The 19157-nt window shown below is 43.7% G+C and overlaps 1 pseudogene; it reads left to right on the forward strand.

Moving 5' to 3' along the window:
* The window catches only part of LOC112070363 (angiopoietin-1 receptor-like), a 41282-nt pseudogene that overhangs the window by 9742 nt on the left and 12383 nt on the right, over positions 1-19157 (forward strand).

Below are 19157 nucleotides of genomic sequence, written 5' to 3' on the forward strand. Positions count from 1 at the left end.
TTTTGCTGAAAAATAGTTTTGACTCACGCTACAGACTGCTATATCGCTCCACTTATACAGGACCAGTAAAGGCCCCAATGCACTACTTCTGTGAGGAATAATAATGAATAAAATAATAACATTTTAGATATTATTTTTTTATTCCGATTATTCAGGCTGTGCTGCAGTACACTCAGCACCCATACTTCCCACGGCTATGCCGATTGGTAGACGTGTCAAAATCTAAAAGCTGAATATCTCTTTAAGCATGGTGAAGTTATTAATTAGGCTTTGGATGGTGTAGCAATACACCCAGTCACTACAAAGTAACAGGCGTCCTTCCTAACTCAGTTGCCGGAGAGGAAAGAAACTGTTCAGAGATTTCACCACGAGGCCAATAGTGATTTTTAAATAATTACAGAGTTTAATGGCTGTGATAGGAGAACACTGAGGATGGATCAACAACATTGTAGTTACTCCACAATACTAACCTAAATGACAGAGTGAAAAGAAGGAAGCCTGTACCGAATACAAATATTCCAAAACGTGTGTCCTGTTTGCAACAAGGCACTTAAGTAATACTGCCAAAAATGTGGCAAAGATTTTTTTTTAAATTGTCCTGAATACAAAGTGTTTGGGGCAAATCCAATGCAACACATTACTGAGTACCGCTCTTCATATTTTCAAGCGTGGTGGTGGTGGCTGCATCATGTTATGGGTATGCTTGTCATCGACATGGACGACAGAGTATTTTTTAGGATAAAAAGAAACAGAATACAGCCATAAGCACAGGCAAAATCCTAGAGGAAAACCTGGTTCAGTCTGCTTTCCACCAGACACTAGGAGACAAATTCACCTTTCAGCAGGACAATAACCTAAAACACAAAGCCATTCAAGACGACATTGAATGTTCCTGAGTGGCTTAGTTACAGTTTTGACTTAAATCGGCTGTAAATATATGGCAATACTTGAAAATGGCTGTCTAACAATGATAAACAATCAACTTGACAGAGCTTGAATAATAAAAAAAATTATAATGGGAGAATATTGTACAGTCCAGGTGTGCAAAGCACTTAGAGACTTACCCAGAAAGACTCACAGCGGTAATCAGTCTTAGAGACTTACCCAGAAAGACTCACAGCTGTAATCGCTCATAGAGACTTACCCAGAAAGACACACAGCTGTAATCGCTCATAGAGACTTACCCAGAAAGACTCACAGCAGTAATCGCTCTTAGAGACTTACCCTGAAAGACTCACAGCTGTAATCACTCTTAGAGACGTACCCAGAAAGACTCACAGCTGCACAGACTGAAAGGTGATTGGGGGTAATATGAAACAGGTTTACAAAGTGGGGCCTATTGTTCCTTAGTGAGTGATGTGTGTGTCACGATCATGCTGTTGATGCATAGTGTGTCTTTCTCTGCTTTGTGTCCAGGGGGTCGGACCGCTACGGGGTGTGTCTGAGTGTGTCTGTGTGTGTCTGTGTGTGTCTGTTGTGTGCGTGCCTGTGTGTGTCTGTGTGTGTGTGTGTGTGTGTTGTGTGTGTGTGTGTCTGTGTGTGTGTCTCTGTGTGTGTGTGGTGTGTCTGTGTGTGTGTGTGTGTGTTGTGTGTGTGGTGTGTGTTGTGTGTGTGTGTGTGTGTGTGTGTGTGTGTGTGTGTGTGTGTGTGTGTGTGTGTGTGTGTATCCGGAGGGGTCGGACCATCGGAGTGCTGCAGAACGTTGCATAAACACAGCAGTGACCTCAGAATGCAGCCATGATCTCTTCCATATGCTCTTTCTCTTCCTCTTCCTCCTCGCTCCTCTCTCTTCCTCCCTCCCTCCCTCCCTCCCTCCTCCCCTCCCACCCTCCTCCCTCCCTCCCTCCCTCCAAATAACGCTCTACATGCGTTATTTGGAGGTTTCTTTGCACTTGCAATACAGTCAAACTCTACATGCAGTATTTCGATTGGATGTTTGTCCCATTTGGTGAATTCATTGTTAGAGAGTGGACCCCATACTTCACTGCCATATAGAGCAATTGGTTCTATAACTGATTGGACATTTTTGAGTCAGATTCTAATTGGAATTTCGATTTAGATTTTAATGGTTTCGGTTCCTTTTTAATGGCATAGAATGCTCTTCTTGCTTTGTCTCTCAGCTCGTTCACAGCCATGTGAAAGCTACCTGTGTTGCTGATATTTAGTCCTAGATATGTGTAGTTTTTGGTGTGTTCTATAGAACTGTGTCCAAATAGAATTTATATTTGTCATCCTGATTTCCGGACCTTTTTTGGAATATCATTATATTAGTTTTTTTTAGGTTAACGGTCAGAGCCCAGGTCTGACAGAACCTGTGAAGACGATCTAGGTGCTGCTGTACCCTCTTTAGTGGGAGACAGCAGCACCAGGTCATCTGCGTATAGTAGACACTTGATTTCAGTGTTGTGTAGGGGTGATACCAGGTGCTTCTAATGTTTTTGCCAATTCATTAATGGAAGTCTGGTTTTCTGCTCTTTAGCCCAAAAGCAGAGTTCAATCTTGTAAATTCCAACATGCAACGTAAAAAGATTTAATAACTTTTTTTTCTTTACCTTAAAATGAGACAAACACTCACAATCCCAACAAGAACTATTAAAATAGGATTTTTCAATTTCAATTCAATGAATTTTTTTCTCTCTCTCTCTCTTCTCTCTCTCTCTCTCTCTCTCTCTCTCTCTCTCTCTCTCTCTCTCTCTCTCTCTCTCTCCTCTCTCTCTCTCCTCTCTCTCTCTCTCTCTCTTCTCTCTCTCTTCTCTCTCTCTCTCTCTCTCTCTCTCTCTCTCTCTCTCTCTCTCTCTCTCTCTCTCTCTCTCTCTCTCCTCTCTCTCTCTCTCTCTCTCTCTCTCTCTCTCTCTCTCTCTCTCTACCTACCTACCTAGTAGTATCTCCCTGTCTACCTACTAGTATCTCCCTGTCTACCTACTAGTATCTCCCTGTCTACCTAGTAGTATCTCCCTGTCTACCTAGTAGTATCTCCCTGTCTTACCTAGTAGTATCTCCCTGTCTACCTTACTAGTATCTCCCTGTCTACCTAGTAGTATCTCCCTGTCTACCTACTAGTTCTCCCTTTCTACCTAGTAGTATCTCCCTGTCTACCTACTAGTATCTCCCCTACCTATAGTATCTCCCTGTCTACCTAGTAGTATCTCCTGTCTACCTACTAGTATCTCCCTACTTAGTATCTCCCTGTCTACCTAGTAGTATCTCCCTGTCTACCTAGTAGTATCTCCCTGTCTACCTACTAGTATCTCCCTGCTACCTACTAGCATCTCCCTGTCTACCTAGTAGTATCTCCCTGTCTACCTACTAATATCTCCCTGTCTACCTAGTAGTATCTCCCTGTCTTACCTTACTAGTATCTCCCTGTTCTACCTACTAGTATCTCCCTGTCTACCTACTAGTATCTCCCTGTCTACCTACTAGATCTCCCTGTCTACCTAGTAGTATCTCCCTGTCTACCTAGTAGTATCTCCCTGTCTACTATAATCTCCCTGTCTACCTACTAGTATCTCCCTGTCTACACCTACTAGTATCTCCCTGTCTACCTACTAGTATCTCCCTGTCTACCTACTAGTACTTCTCCCTGTCTTACCTACTAGTATCTCCCTGTCTACCTAGTAGTATCTCCCTGTCTACCTACTAGTATCTCCCTGTCTAACCTAGTAGTATCTCCCTGTCTTACCTACTAGTATCTCCCTGTCTACCTAGTAGTATCTCCCTGTCTACCTAGTAGTATCTCCCTGTTACCTACTAGTATATCCCTGTCTACCTAGTATATCTCCCTGTCTACCTATAGTATCTCCCTCTACTAGTAGTATCTCCCTGTCTACTAGTAGTATCTCCCTGTCTATCTACTAGTATCTCCCTGTCTACCTACTAGTATCTCCCTGTCTACCTAGTAGTATCTCCCTGTCTACCTACTAGTATCTCCCTGTCTACCTAGTAGTATCTCCCTGTCTACCTATAGTATCTCCCCGTCTACCTACTAGTATCTAGCCAGCTCCTCTGGTCATTACCTAGCCTAGTCTGTTTAATCAGACACAGTCTTTGTAAAGTTACATGATTCTCTGCCTGTGGACTAATAACACACACACTAGCATCAAATCAAATGTATTTTATGAATCCCTTTTTATATCAGCTGATATCACAAAGTGCTTATACAGAAGCCCAGCCTAAAACCCCCAAACAGAAGCAATGCAGATGTAGAAACACTGTGGTTGGGGAAAAACTCCCTAGAAAGACAGGAACATAGGAAGAAACCAAGAGAGGAACCAGACTCTGAGGGGTGGCCTGTCCTCATCTGGTGTGCCGTGTAGTGTTACCACAGAAACCACAATATCTGATACTTATCTGTTCAATATCTGATACTTCTCTGTTCAATGTCTGTCTGTCTGTCTGTCTGTCTGTCTGTCTGTCTGTCTGTCTGTCTGTCTGTCGTCTGTCTGTCTTCTGTCTGTCTGTCTGTCTGTCTGTCTGTCTGTCTGTCTGTCTCTGTCTGTCTGTCTGTCTGTCTGTCGTCTGTCTGTCTGTCTGTCTGTCTGTCTGTCTGTCTGTCGTCTGTCTGTCTGTCTGTCTTAGGTGATGCCCTAGACATAGCAGACCTGACTTTGGTGAACCCTGACCCCATGGTGACATCATCAGACTCTTCCTCCACTGTGTCAGTAGTGACTGGACTCCCGGCAAGACAGTACTACCTCCAGCTCCAGCAATATCCTGGGTATGGGATGAGACTTTCACACAAGATTAACATTACATTACGTTTGCAATTCTAACACGTTCCACGGCATGTGAAATGTCTTTAAAACCGGTTTCCAATACATTGTAATCTAGGAATTAGGAAATGCACTACAAACTAGCTTTTCAGGTAGAGACAGGTAGAATGCATTTTTATCACAATATCAAACATTTTGTGTTACAATAAAGTGATTATTGTGTAATTCTTGTATTTCCAACTGTTTTTTAAACATGCACATTTCCGTTAGGTATGGGCCGTGAATACCCCTGACCCACCCCCAGAGCCTGCCCGTCCGTCCGATACAGCCTACCCCATGCTCCAAGATTGAGTGGAAGACTCGCAGTGATATCTTTGGAGAATTCTACTGCAGGGCCAAAAAGAGTGATACAAATCAGATATACACATATAAGATGCTGAATGAAGGTGATAACGCATTGATATGATGTTCTAGCGTGTACTTCTATTCATTGTTTTGAGGCTTTCCTATTTGGGTCCCTGTGTGGTGTATGGTTGTTGCTAGGAGACCACTGTTTGGGTTCCTGTGTGGTGTATGGTTGTTGCTAGGAGACCCCTGTTTGGGTCCCTGTGTGATGTATGGTTGTTGCTGAGACCCCTGTTGAGTCCCTGTGTGGTGTATGGTTGTTGCTAGGAGACCACTGTTTGGGTCCCTGTGTGGTGTATGGTTGTTGCTAGGAGACCCTGTTTGGGTCCCTGTGTGATGTATGGTTGTTGCTAGGAGACCACTGTTTGGGTCCCTGTGTGGTGTATGGTTGTTGCTAGGAGACCTGTTGGGTCCCTGTGTGGTGTATGGTTGTTGCTAGGAGACCACTGTTTGGTCCCTGTGTGATGTATGGTTGTTGTAGGAGACCCCTGTTTGAGTCCCTGTGTGGTGTATGGTTGTTGTTTAAGTGATTATTAATTCAAATGTTTGGGTCCCTGTGTGATGTATGGTTGTTGCTAGGAGACCACTGTTTGGGTCCCTGTGTGGTGTATGGTTGTTGCTAGGAGACCACTGTTTGAGTCCCTGTGTGGTGTATGGTTGTTGCTAGGAGACCACTGTTTGGGTCCCTGTGTGGTGTATGGTTGTTGCTAGGAGACCACTGTTTGGGTCCCTGTGTGGTGTATGGTTGTTGCTAGGAGACCACTGTTTGGGTCCCTGTGTGGGTATGGTTGTTTGCTAGGAGACCACTGTTTGGGTCCCTGTGTGGTGTATGGTTGTTGCTAGGAGACCCTGTTTGGGTCCCTGTGTGGTGTATGGTTGTTGCTAGGTGACCACTGTTTGGGTCCCTGTGTGGTGTATGGTTGTGTTTATGAGAGCACACACAGGGTGCACACTACTGTCATTGCAAGATGCTACTAAAGGAAACACTAACAACCCATAGATAATGAGGATAAACACTGTTATTCTAACTACCTAATGAAACACGAACAATGCCAACCCGACAGACAGACAGACAGAAAGGGGAGTTGATTGCTAGAAGGTGAACATTGGATTTGACTTCCAGTCAAAGTGTTTGTTTGCCTGATGCCATCCTTACTGGACCCTAAGTCACACTGCAAAGTCACTGCAAAACTGTGCCCCCATTCACCTTGTGCCTGTCTTAGTTTCTGCTACCCACCACTGAGAGTAAAGTTGTCTACCCATCACTGAGAGTAAAGTTGTCTACCCACCACTGAGGTAATGTTATCTACCCACCACTGAGAGTAAAGTTGTCTACCCACCACTAAGAGTAAAGTTGTTTACCCACCGCTGAGAGTAAAGTTCTCTACCCCACCACTGAGAGTAAAGTTGTCTACCCACACTGAGAGTAAAGTTGTCTACCCACCACTGAGAGTAAAGTTGTCTACCACCACTGAGAGTAAAGTTGTTCTACCCACCACTGAGAGTAAAGTTGTTTACCCACCACTGAGAGTAAAGGTGTCTACCCACCACCGAGAGTAATGTTTCTACCCACCACTAGAGAGTAATAAAGTTGTCTACCCACCACTGAGAGTAAAGTTGTCTACCCACCACTGAGAGTAAAGTTGTCTACCCACCACTGAGAGTTAAAGTTGTCTACCCACCACTGAGAGTAAAGTTGTCTACCCACCACTGAGAGTAAAGTTGTTTACCCACCACTGAGAGTAAAGTTGTCTACCCACCACTGAGAGTAATGTTGTCTACTCACCACTGAGAGTAATGTTATCTACCCCACCACTGAGAGTAAAGTTGTTTGTGTTTGCCTCCCCAGCTGCATTCCTGCCAAAGTCGCTAACCATCACAGTCAGTATAGGAGAAGATGTCAACATCTGTTTCACTCGCAGGAAAGTGTTCGCAGAGGACGCAGTCATCTTTAAGAATGGTAAGTCTTACAGTATGTAAATAGTTACATCGGTTTTTTGCTCGTTTGTTTACATAAAAATGTGTTTTGTTTTGTTTGTATTGGAATGGTTGCTGATGTCTCTCTGTAAAGCTGTCATCAAGGCAAAAGGTGGCTACTTTGAAGGATCTCAAATATATAATATATTTTGATAGTTTTTTTTTGCTTACTACATGATTCCGTATGTGTTATTTCGTAGTTTTGATGTCTTCACTATTATTCTACAATGTAGAAAATAGTCAAAAATAAACCACTGGAATGAGTAGGTGTGTCCAAGCTTTTGACTGGTACTGTAAATATATATTTTTTAAATTGCCCCAAAAACTTGGGGGGCCAAATAAAACCACCCGTGTGCCAAATTGGGCAAGCAGGCCGCCAGTTGGGGACACGTGTCATGCGTGAAAAGCCCAGGAGGGCGGCCATTTCTGAGATACTGGATCTGGCGATCATACCACGCTCAAAGCCGCTTACGTCACTCGTTTTTCCCCATTCTAACATTCAATAAAACAGTAACTGAATGCCTCGATGCCTGTCTGCCTGATTTATATAGCAAGCCACGGCCACGTGACTCACTGTCTGTAGGAGCGAACCATTGTCGTGAATGGGGTGGTGTACATAATAAACTGGCTAGTGAGTGTACGTGTATTGTATATTGTTTTCTGGTAAGTTTTATGTTTTTTTTTAATGCTCATATTGTATATATGCTATTCTTAACCTGTCTACACCACATTGCAGTCCTTCATGCTATTCTTAACCTGTCTACACCACATTGCAGTCCTTCATGCTAATCTACACCACATTGCAGTCCTTCATGCTATTCTTAACCTGTCTAAACCACATTGCAGTCCTTCTGACAGGGGCTCAATGCAGATTAAGGAGTAGTTGGGTTTGGATGCATTTTGGCCTCCGTATGTATCAAATGTCTCAGTGTAGAAGTGCTGATATAGGATCAGGTCCCCCCTCTCCATATATTCTTATACATTGTGATGTAAAATGCTTAACTGATCTGTGATCAGCACTCCTACTCTGATAGGCTTGATACATATGGCCCCTGGTCCCTCTACAACCACTGTGATTATTATTATCTGACCCTGCTGGTCATCTATGAATGTTTGAACATCTTCGCCATGTTCTGTTATAATCTCCACCCGGCACATCCAGAAGAGGACTGGCCACCCCTCAGAGCCTGGTTCCTCTCTAAGTTTCTTCCTAGGTTCCGGCCTTTCTAGGGAGTTTTTCCTAGTCGCCGTGCTTCTACATCTGCATTGCTTGCTGTTTGGGGGGTTTTAGGCTGGGTTTCTGTACAGCACTTTGTGACATCGGCTGATGTAAAAACAAAAAAGGGCTTTATAAATACATTTGATTGATTGGTCAACAATATTCAGCCCCTCGTGTTTAACACTGATGATCAGCATGTAGTTTGTTATCAACCTTAGTTGAATGCACTGACTGTAAGTCACTCTGGATCAGAGTGTCTGCTAAGGGATGGATCGACAGTCACAGATTGATTACCTGGAATAAAATGGTGGAGGGTCATGCTTTTTCAATTTCAGGGGAGGGTTTCATGTTTAAAAAAAATCTAGTTCGAATTTGTAATTGATGACATTTCTATATTTCTCATTGTTTTATAATTTGTTGTCTTTTAGTCCGAAGTATCAATGTGTGGCAGATGCTGCCCTTCACCTTGTCCGCTGGGCAATATCAAGTGCGCCTATGTGTTATTTAGTGTGGTCTCAATCAAATGATTCATAGCCTATAGGTTATGAAGTGCATGCTGGGAGAAGCACAGAGCAACGTTGTATTTCTAAGATAGCTGTAGGGATGGTGTAAATAAAACTAGAATGAATTACACACCGCAATGGATATTCCAACCCTGAGCACCGGGCACTGCTCTTGCTGACGAAAACCTTTTGCCTAGCTAATACTGTACTGTGTAGGCCGACAGTGGCAGTTCAGCAGGAGAGTCAAAGGTTTATTTAGAAAATATCCCCCCCAAAAATAGCCAAAAGCCTATGTTCTGTTCAGTTTGATAAGAGCACGAAGATGAGAAAGAGGACTGGAGGTCAACTGCGATCGCTTGCAACGACAATAACAGATTTTTATTCAAAAACAATAGGTTTCTTGACCATGATGTATTTGTCAGAGATTCGAGTAACTTACATTGTGGTGCTGAAACTTGAAGCAGCAGCAGCACAACCAATCAGAAACGGACAGTTGTAAAGATTCAGCATAATTCATTTAAACCGTCTTCATTTGAATTACTTTACTAACAACAAGAGGACTTCGTGTTGGAGCCTATTTCTTCCTATTTAAGGAATAAGAGGTAGTCCTTCCTGTTTGACAGACTACATTAGGCTATAGGCTGCTATGTTCATAGATGTTTGTCGTCAATTCCTCCACCCACCTCGCACTTTAAATATGAAATAGCCTCCCTCCATGTTAGTGAAGGTAAACAGTAGACATGTTCTCTGCTATCCACTCTGTTTTAATTATTACTTTGGGGTATAGGGGAGGGTCACTTGTTTTGTTTTTTCAAGCGTTCAGGGATGGTTTAGGTAAAATATATTTAGCTGAAGGGAGGGCCATTCATTTTAATTTCAGAGAGGTCAAATTTTCTCCATGTAACCCTGACAGTAAATAAGGTCACTTCCCATATAACCTAACTGTAAATGTAATGTGAAACCTCTTGTCTCTCCCAGGCTCCTTCATTCACTCAGTACCTAAGAATGAGATCCCAGACATCCTGGTGTACACCGTCCAGGGAGTGGCGTCTTCAGACGCAGGTCTCTACACAGCCAGGTCCATCGCTGGAGCCAAGTCCACATCAGCCATCACCAGGCTCATCGTCAGAAGTTAGTACTGCACAATACTACCCAATACTACTGTAATACAACCCCATAACTAGGCTCATCGTCAGAAGTTAGTACTTTTACACAATACTACCCAATACCACCAAATACTATTGTAATACAACATTACTGCACCCAATACACTATAATACCCAACACTACACAATACTACCCAATACCACCAAATACTATTGTAATACAACATTACTGCACCAAATACACTATAATACCCAACACTACACAACACTACCCAATACCACCAAATACTATTGTAACGCAACCCATCGGCAGGGTAGCCTAGTGGTTAGAGCATTGGACTAGTAACCGAAAGGTTGCAAGTTCAAATCACTGAGCTGACAAACCTTTGTACCTGACATTGTGTAAAAGTACTACCTTCTGCCCCTGAACAAGGCAGTTAACCAACTGTTCCTAGGCTGTCATTGAAAATAAGAATTTGTTCCTAACTGACTTGCCTAGTAAAATAAAACAATTACTGCAACCCACTACAGAATACTACTGCAGTTCTACTTCTACACAATACTATTGGAGTACTACACAATACTATTGGCGTGGAATACTACTACACAATGTTCCTTATTCTTTCAAAACAACCTGGTTTTTCCCTCGTCAGTTTTGTGTCAAACTTTTATCTGTTACCTACGCTGGAAATTCAATTGACCAATTATAATTGTCTCAACCCAATTAAATGGAGTCCATTGCAATCCAACCCATTTTGGTCCAGGATTATTTTCAGACCAGAGAATTGCTTTCTAACGAGTGCTCTGTTTCAATCCTAGAATGCAAGCCTGGCCTGTGGGGTCCTGGCTGTGAACATAGCTGTCCTGTGTGTTCCAACGGAGGGGTCTGTCATGACGAGACAGGAGAGTGTATCTGTCCACCTGGCTTCAAGGGACAAACCTGTGAAACTGGTAAAAAAGCCAATGAATGCTGACTATAAATGGCTTTGTAAAAAAAACATCATCTACTAGGCTGGTAGGACTACATCTCATATCTACTAGGCTGGTAGGTCTACATCTCATATCTACTAGGTCTACATCTCATATCTAATAGGTCTACATCTCATATCTAATAGGCTGGTAGGACTACATCTCATATCTAATAGGCTGGTAGGACTACATCTCATATCTAATAGGCTGGTAGGTCTACATCTCATATCTAATAGGCTGGTAGGCGCTACATTCTCATATCTATACTAGGGCTCTTTAAGGCTACGTTCTTCTGGTCTACATCTCATACTACTAGGCAGTTACTCTCTTGGCTGGTAGTCGAATCATCATATCTAATCAGGCTGGATAGTACTACATCCGAATATCTAATAGTCGGTAGGCCCTACATCTCATATCTAACTAGGCTGGTAGTACTACTTCTCATATCTTAATCAGGCTGATAGGACCTACCCATCCGCATATCGTATAGGCCTAAATGTACGTAATAGTACCTACATCTCATATCCTAATAGGCTGGTAGGTCTACATCGCATATTTAATAAGGCTGGTAGGTCCTACATCTCATCTGTATAGACCTACATCTCATATCTAAATATACTACATCTGCATAGTCTAATTAAGTGAGACTGATGAGATAGCTCTTATGAGATCTCTCCTAATATATCTGAATAGGTATGACATTCCTGGTAGGCCCTCCGTACTACATCGCCATATTTAATATGCCTGGCTAGGTCTCTACATCTCCTAATCTAATAGACCCTATTCTCATCCATATTTAATAGAGTAGACCTAGGTAGCACCATTAGATAGTGTAGAGGATGTGGCCTATCCAGCGCCTCTTCGACGCCCTACATCCATTAATGATACTAATTGAGGAGTTGCTCTTATTAGATATCTGAGGTATTATAAGGATCATGGGCTCCAGTCGGATTAGTGTATAACATTTTGTTGCAAGGTATGAGCTAAGGAATTTCACGACGATACAGGGAGGGACAGTATGTACCACAACAGTACGTGTCGATAGACTTAAAGGAAAGCGTGTGCCAATACTTAGCTTTAAGAGGTTTATAATTCTAGGAGTGTGGATTATTGTTTAGGGTAGTCATACGCAGCCCGCTGGTGGGCCCCGTCATATCGCCATATGTTCATATAGGGTGCTTTCTGATGAGATGGTAGACTCACCCAGCGGTAGGATTTCGATATGCGATGTAGACGCTACCTAGCATCTACACTCTATTCTAAGTAAGTACTCTACATCTCAAGATCCTAAGTAGTGAGGTCTACCAGCCCTGTGAGTAGGTTAGATATCGCGTACTGATCTCATGATCTAATATGGCCCTGTATAACTACACGCATAGTCTAATAGGCTAGATTATGACTCTACATCTCATATCTAATAGCGCCTGGTAGGACTGACATCTCATGATATCTGAGATAGGTTATCTACCAAAGAATCTATCATATTCTAGATATTGAGGTACGATTAGCATCTCATATGCTGAAGCGAGGCTGCGTCGGTCACATCTCCCCCACTACTAATAGCGCAGACTATTGATATGCCGTGATAGTGGGTCCTACATCCATCATATCAAAAAACAAAAAACAATAAAAAAAATTATATGATAGAGAAATAAAAAACTAATAGGCTCTACATCTGCAATATCTATACGCCAGCCTCACATCTACGATAAATTCATGAAAGTTGATGGACGTGGTAGGCATAACACCTAACTAGTCTTAAGAAAATAGGTTATCTTACAACTGGACTAGTTATCTAATAGGGCTGTGCTAGCACCTAAGCATATATTCAGTATATCTAATGGCACGGCTTTGTGGTAGGTCGTACATGCATCCTCAGTCATCTAATTTAGGCTGGTAAGTTGGAGCCTACTAGTCATCGAATATCTACTAATAGGCCCTGGTAGGACCATCTACTATTCTCATGACTCCTTAATTAGGAGCTTGGTCAGAGCCATCCACAGTCTCCATCATTCTGATTAGGCTATGAGATTGTAGGTCCTCCCGTAACCATACGTCATATTCTAGATAAGGCTGTGGTTTAAGAGGTACCTTAACCATCTCATATCTAGACCTAGGCTGGTAGGATATACGAAGTCATTAGCTATGATCAACTAGGCTATAGATCTACTGCATCTCATATCTAATAGGCTGGTAGGTCTAAGTCTCAGTGCAGTGCAGTGTGTGGCGATGCAGTGTGGGTAATAAAATCCGTATTTATTTCCAGTGTCTGGCAGTGCAGTGTGTGGTAATAAATCCGTATTTATTTTCCAGTGTCTGGCGAGTGCAGTGTGTGGTAATAAAAATCCGTATTTATTTTCCAGTGTCTGGCGAGTGCAGTGTGTGGTTAATAAAATCCGTATTTATTTTCCAGTGTCGGGCGAGTGCAGTGTGTGGGTAATAAAATCCGTATTTATTTCAGTGTCTGGCGAGTGCAGTGTGTGGTAATAATCGTATTTATTTTGCAGTGTGTGGCGAGGGTAAGTTTGGGAGGACGTGTAAAGAGTGGTGTAGAGATGGATCCTGCAGGTCCATGGTGTTCTGTCAGAGAGACCCATTCGGCTGCTCCTGTGGTACTGGTGGAGAGGATTCAACTGTAGTGAAGGTGAGGAGGGGGGGGGGGCTATTCCTGTACTGAGATATACTGATATGATCATGACTTTGTATGAACATGGACAATACAGTGAAGCTTGGTGGTCCCAGATCTGTTTTGCTGAGTTGACAAGACAGCCGACAGAATTATTGTATCGTATTGTATCATATCGTATTGTATCATATTGTATCGTATCGTATCATATTGTATCGTATCGTATTGTATTGATCGTATCATATTGTATTCTATTGGATTTTAATTGTGTCGTATGTATTGTATTGTATCGGATTCTAATGTCTTGTATCGTATCATATTGGATTTTATTGTATCATATCATATTGTATTGTATCATATCGTATCATTCGTATTGTATCGTCTCGTATGTATGGTATCATATTGTATTGTATCAGATTCTAATGTCTTGTATTGTATCGTATCATATTGTATTGTATCATATTGTATTGTATCGTATTGTATTGTATCATATTGTATCATATTGTATTGTATCGTATTGTATTGTATCAGATTCTATGTCTTGTATCGTATCATATTGTATTCTATTGGATTTTATTGTATTTGTATCATATTGGTATTGTATCATATTGTATCGTATTGTATTGTAATCATATTGTATTGTATTGTATCGTGTTGTATTGTATCATATTGTATCGTATTGTATTGTATTGTATCATATTGTTTGTATCGTATTGTATGTATCAGATTCTGATGTATGGTATGGTCTGTGACAGGAAACTGTCATGGACAGGGCCCCTGTATGATATCTGGTTGGTCAACGGCTGGACTGCCAGTTTGTGTACTTGTCCCTGTGTCTCCAGCTTGTCCTCCAGGGTTCTACGGGGCCGGCTGCAGGCTGACGTGTGAGTGGTGTGACAAGGGAAAGTGTGACCGTTTCCGTGGCTGTGTGTGAAAGGACGACACGGTGCTCGCTGCGAAAGAGAAGGTAAAAAGATTTTAAAGGTTTTAAAAACGTTACTAGTTCAAGCTGATTGATTGATGGATTGTTTGTTGTTGACGATGTTTGTGTTGACGATGTTGTTTATAGACAGGGCGCCCGTTGTGGTCAGTAACCTGATCGATACAGAGTTGAACGCTGGGACTCACGCATCGTCAACTGTAGCGCCACGGCCAACCAGCACCATTACATGGAGAGATCATCCTGCTCAAACCAGACACACAACCAGTATATGTAGTGGTAGCCTGGTCTCAGATCAGTTAGTGCTGTCTTGTCAACTCCTACGGTCATTGTTACTCCCAGGCTATGTAAGTGGTAGCCTGGTCTCAGATCAGTTAGTGCTGTCTTGTCAACTGCTATGGTCATTGTCACTCCCAGGCTATGTAAGTGGTAGCCTGGTCTCAGATCAGTTAGTGCTGTCTTGTCAACTGCTATGGTCATTGTCACTCCCAGGCTATGTAAGTGGTAGCCTGGTCTCAGATCAGTTAGTGCTGTCTTGTCAACTGCTATGGTCATTGTCACTCCCAGGCTATGTAAGTGGTAGCCTGGTCTCAGATCAGTTAGTGCTGTCTTGTCAACTCCTACGGTCGTTGTCACTCCAGGCTATGTAAGTGGTAGTCTGGTCCAGATCAGATAGTGCTGTCTTGTCAACTCCTACGGTCATTGTCACTCCCAGGCTATGTAAGTGGTAGCCTGGTCTCAGATCAGTTAGTGCTGTCTTGTCAACTCCTACGGTCGTTGTCACTCCAGGCTATGTAAGTGGTACCTGGTCTCAGATCAGTTAGTGCTGTCTTGTCAACTCCTACGGTCATTGTCACTCCCAGGCTATGTAAGTGGTAGCCTGGTCTCAGATCAGTTAGTGCTGTCTTGACAACTCCTACGGTCGTTGTCACTCCCAGGCTATGTAAGTGGTAGCCTGGTCTCAGATCAGTTAGTGCTGTCTTGTCAACTCCTTCCGTCATTGTCACTCCCAGGCTATGTAAGTGGTAGCCTGGTCTCAGATCAGTTAGTGCTGTCTTGTCAACTCCTACGGTCATTGTCACTCCCAGGCTATGTAAGTGGTAGCCTGGTCCCAGATCAGTTAGTGCTGTCTTGTCAACTCCTACGGTCATTGTCACTCCCAGGCTATGTAAGTGGTAGCCTGGTCCCAGATCAGTTAGTGCTGTCTTGTCAACTCCTACGGTCATTGTCACTCCCAGGCTATGTAAGTGGTAGCCTGGTCCCAGACCAGTTAGTTATTTGAGTTGTATAGATGTGTAATCCTTAAGTAGATGGAAGTGAATTTGATGATGAAAAATCATTAGCATCAGCTATGATTAGCATACACACTCACGGTCACCATTGAGTTAGCAATCACTGCATTAGCCATATCTTCTACTCAAATGGTTAAATGTATAATTTCCCTAGGCATTTGACACTGATACGGTGGATGACCAGACCACGTCTACCTTTAGGGTGGATAAGATCACGGAGCGAGATACTGGCCGTTGGATCTGCCAGGTGAAAACTACAGCAGGGCAGGCGGAGAGAGAGTTCACGGTTATTGTCCAAGGTAAGAGGAAAAATCTAATTTCACAAAACCCAGATTATTCCTAGTTTTAGACTATAGTACTTTCAATGGATAATCTCCATTGGAGATGATTTCTAGTCTTGTGACTAGGCTTAATCTGGGTCTGGGAAACCACCTCTCCTCTGATACTTTCTCCCCCCCCCCCCATAGCTATTTTGTGAATGTGCATTGGGTCAGTTGTTTCCTCTCTTCCTCTCTCAGTCCCTCCAAAGCCCCTGAACCCTCCCATGTTGAACGGCAGTGGTCCACATCACCTGGTTGTGTTGGTCAATAAGGAGCCGTATACAGGAGATGGACCAGTGACCTCTGTCAAGGTCATCTACAAGCAGGTCAATCCTCTGTATGGAAGACCGTTGAAGGTACTGTACACCACAGACATGAACTCTTACCTGTACTGTCCACCACAGACATGAACTCTTACCTGCTGTTACCCAGGTCTATCCTACTTTCTTATTCTACACATCAAAACAAACCCTGGGCCTGTAAACCCTGGCCTGTAAAGTCTGGGCCTGTAAACCTGGGCCTGTAAACCCTGGGCTGTAAAGCCTGGACCTGTAAACCCTGGGCCTGTAAGCCTGGGCCTGTAAACCCTGGGCCTGTAAAGCCTGGGCCTGTAAAGCCTGGGCCTGTAAAGCCTGGGCCTGTAAAGCATGGGCCTGTAAAGCCTGGGCCTGTAAAGCCTGGGCTCTGTAACGCCTGGGCCTGTAAACCCTGGGCCTGTAAAGCCTGGGCCTGTAAACCCTGGGCCTGTAAACCCTGGGCCTGTAAAGCCTGGGCCTGTAAAGCCTGGGCCTGTAAAGCCTGGGCCTGTAAAGCCTGGCCTGTAAACCCGTGCCTGTAAACCCTGGGCCTGTAAAGGCTGGGCCTGTAAAGGCTGGGCCTGTAAACCCTGGCCCTGTACAAGCTGGGCCTGTAAAGCCTGGGCCTGTAAAGGCTGGGCCTGTAAAGGCTGGGTGGTTTCATGGTCAGGGGGGGGGGGGGGACCTGAAGCCCCCTCTTGAATATGGACCCTGGTCTCAAAGGGCATATAATGATGTGTTAAATGATATCACATTCCTGTGAGCTTCAGTAAATGTTTCCTGAAACTTCATCCCACTAGTTATCACAACTGAACAATGAGAAATTGTTACACGCTGCTGGTGTGTTTTACGGACATATTCATCAATCCTTATCCAGTCTGCTGTTCCCACATGCTTCAAGAGGGCCACCATTGTTCCTGTTCCAAGAAAGCTAAGGTAACTGAGCTAACGACTACCGCCCCGTAGCACTCACTTCCGTCATCATGAAGTGCTTTGAGAGACTAGTCAAGGACCATATCACCTCCACCCTACCGGACACCCTAGACCCACTCCAATTTGCTTACCGACCCAATAGGTCCACAGACGACGCAATCGCAACCACACTGCCACTGCCCTACCCATCTGGACAAGAGGAATACCCATGTGAGAATGCTGTTCATCGATTACAGCTCGCATTTAACACCATAGTACCTCCCAAACTCGTCATCAAGCTCGAGACCCTGGTCTCGACCCCGCCCTGTGCAACTGGGTCCTGGACTTCCTGACGGGCCGCCCCAGGTGGTGAGGGTAGGTAACAACTCTCCACCCCGCTGATCCTCAACACTGGGGCCCCACAAGGGTGCGTTCTGAGCCCTCTCCTGTACTCCCGTTCACCACGACTGCGTGGCCATGCACGCCTCCAATCAATCATCAAGTTTGCGGATGACACTACAGTGGTAGGCTTGATTACCAACAACGACGAGAACGGCCTACAGGGAGGAGGTGAGGGCCTCGGAGTGTGGTGTCAGGAAAATAACCTCACACTCAACGTCAACAAAACAAAGGAGATGATTGTGGGCTTCAGGAAACAGCAGAGGGAGCACCCCCTATCCACATCGACGGGTCAGTAGTGGAGAAGGTGAAAGTTTTTAAGTTCCTTGGTGTACACATCACGGACACAACTGTAATTGGTCCACCCACACAGACAGCGTTGTGAAGAAGGCGCAGCAGCGCCTCTTCACACCTCAGGAGGCTGAAGAAATTCGGCTTGTCACCAAAAGCACTCACAAACTTCTACAGATGCACAATCGAGAGCATCCTGTCGGGCTGTATCACCGCTGGTCGGCAACTGCTCCGCCCACAACCGTAAGGCTCTCCAGAGGGTAGTGAGGTCTGCAGAACGCATCACCAGGGGCAACTAACCTGCCCTCCAGGACACCTACACCCGATGTCCACAGGAAGGCCATAAAGATCATCAAAGGACAACAACCACCCAAGCCACTGCCTGTTCACGCCGCTATCATCCAGAAGGCGAGGTCAGTACAGGTGCATCAAAGCAGGGACCGAGAGACTGAAAAACAGCTTCTATCTCCAAGGCCATCAGACTGTTAAACAGCCACCACTAACATTTGCGGCCGCTGCCAACATACTGACTCAACTCCAGCCACTTTAAAAATGGGAATTGATGGAAATTATGTAAAAATGTACACTAGCCACTTTAAACAATGCCACTTAATACAATGTTTACCCTACATTACCATCTCATATGTATATACTGTACTCTATATCATCTACTGCATCTTGCCATCTTTATGTAATACATGTACCACTAGCCACTTTAAACTATGCCACTTTATGTTTACATACCCTACAGTACTCATCTCATATGTTATATACCGTACTCTATACCATCTACTGCATCTGCCATGCCGTTCTGTACACACTCATTCATATATCTTTATGTACATATTCTTTATCCCTTTAACACTTGTGTGTGTGTGTAAGGTAGTAGTTGTGGAATTGTTAGGTTAGATTACTGTTGGTTATTACTGCATTGTCGGAACTAGAAGCACAAGCATTTCGCTCCACTCGCATTAACATCTGCTAACCATGTGTATGTGACTAAATAAAATTTGATTTGATTGATTTGATTGATATCATTTCTCTGAGAGATGCTATTGTGTTACTGCTTCCAGAAGGTTCTCTTCCTGTGTTTCCAAGTATTACTTTCTTTCTACGTTTAGAAACTTTTGTCACCATCATCATATGGAGTCATTGATGCATGTGAGTGATGAGCACCCCCTCTCTCTCCC

This window comes from Salvelinus sp. IW2-2015, unplaced genomic scaffold (assembly GCF_002910315.2).
Source record: "Salvelinus sp. IW2-2015 unplaced genomic scaffold, ASM291031v2 Un_scaffold1305, whole genome shotgun sequence".
NCBI lineage: Eukaryota > Metazoa > Chordata > Actinopteri > Salmoniformes > Salmonidae > Salvelinus > Salvelinus sp. IW2-2015.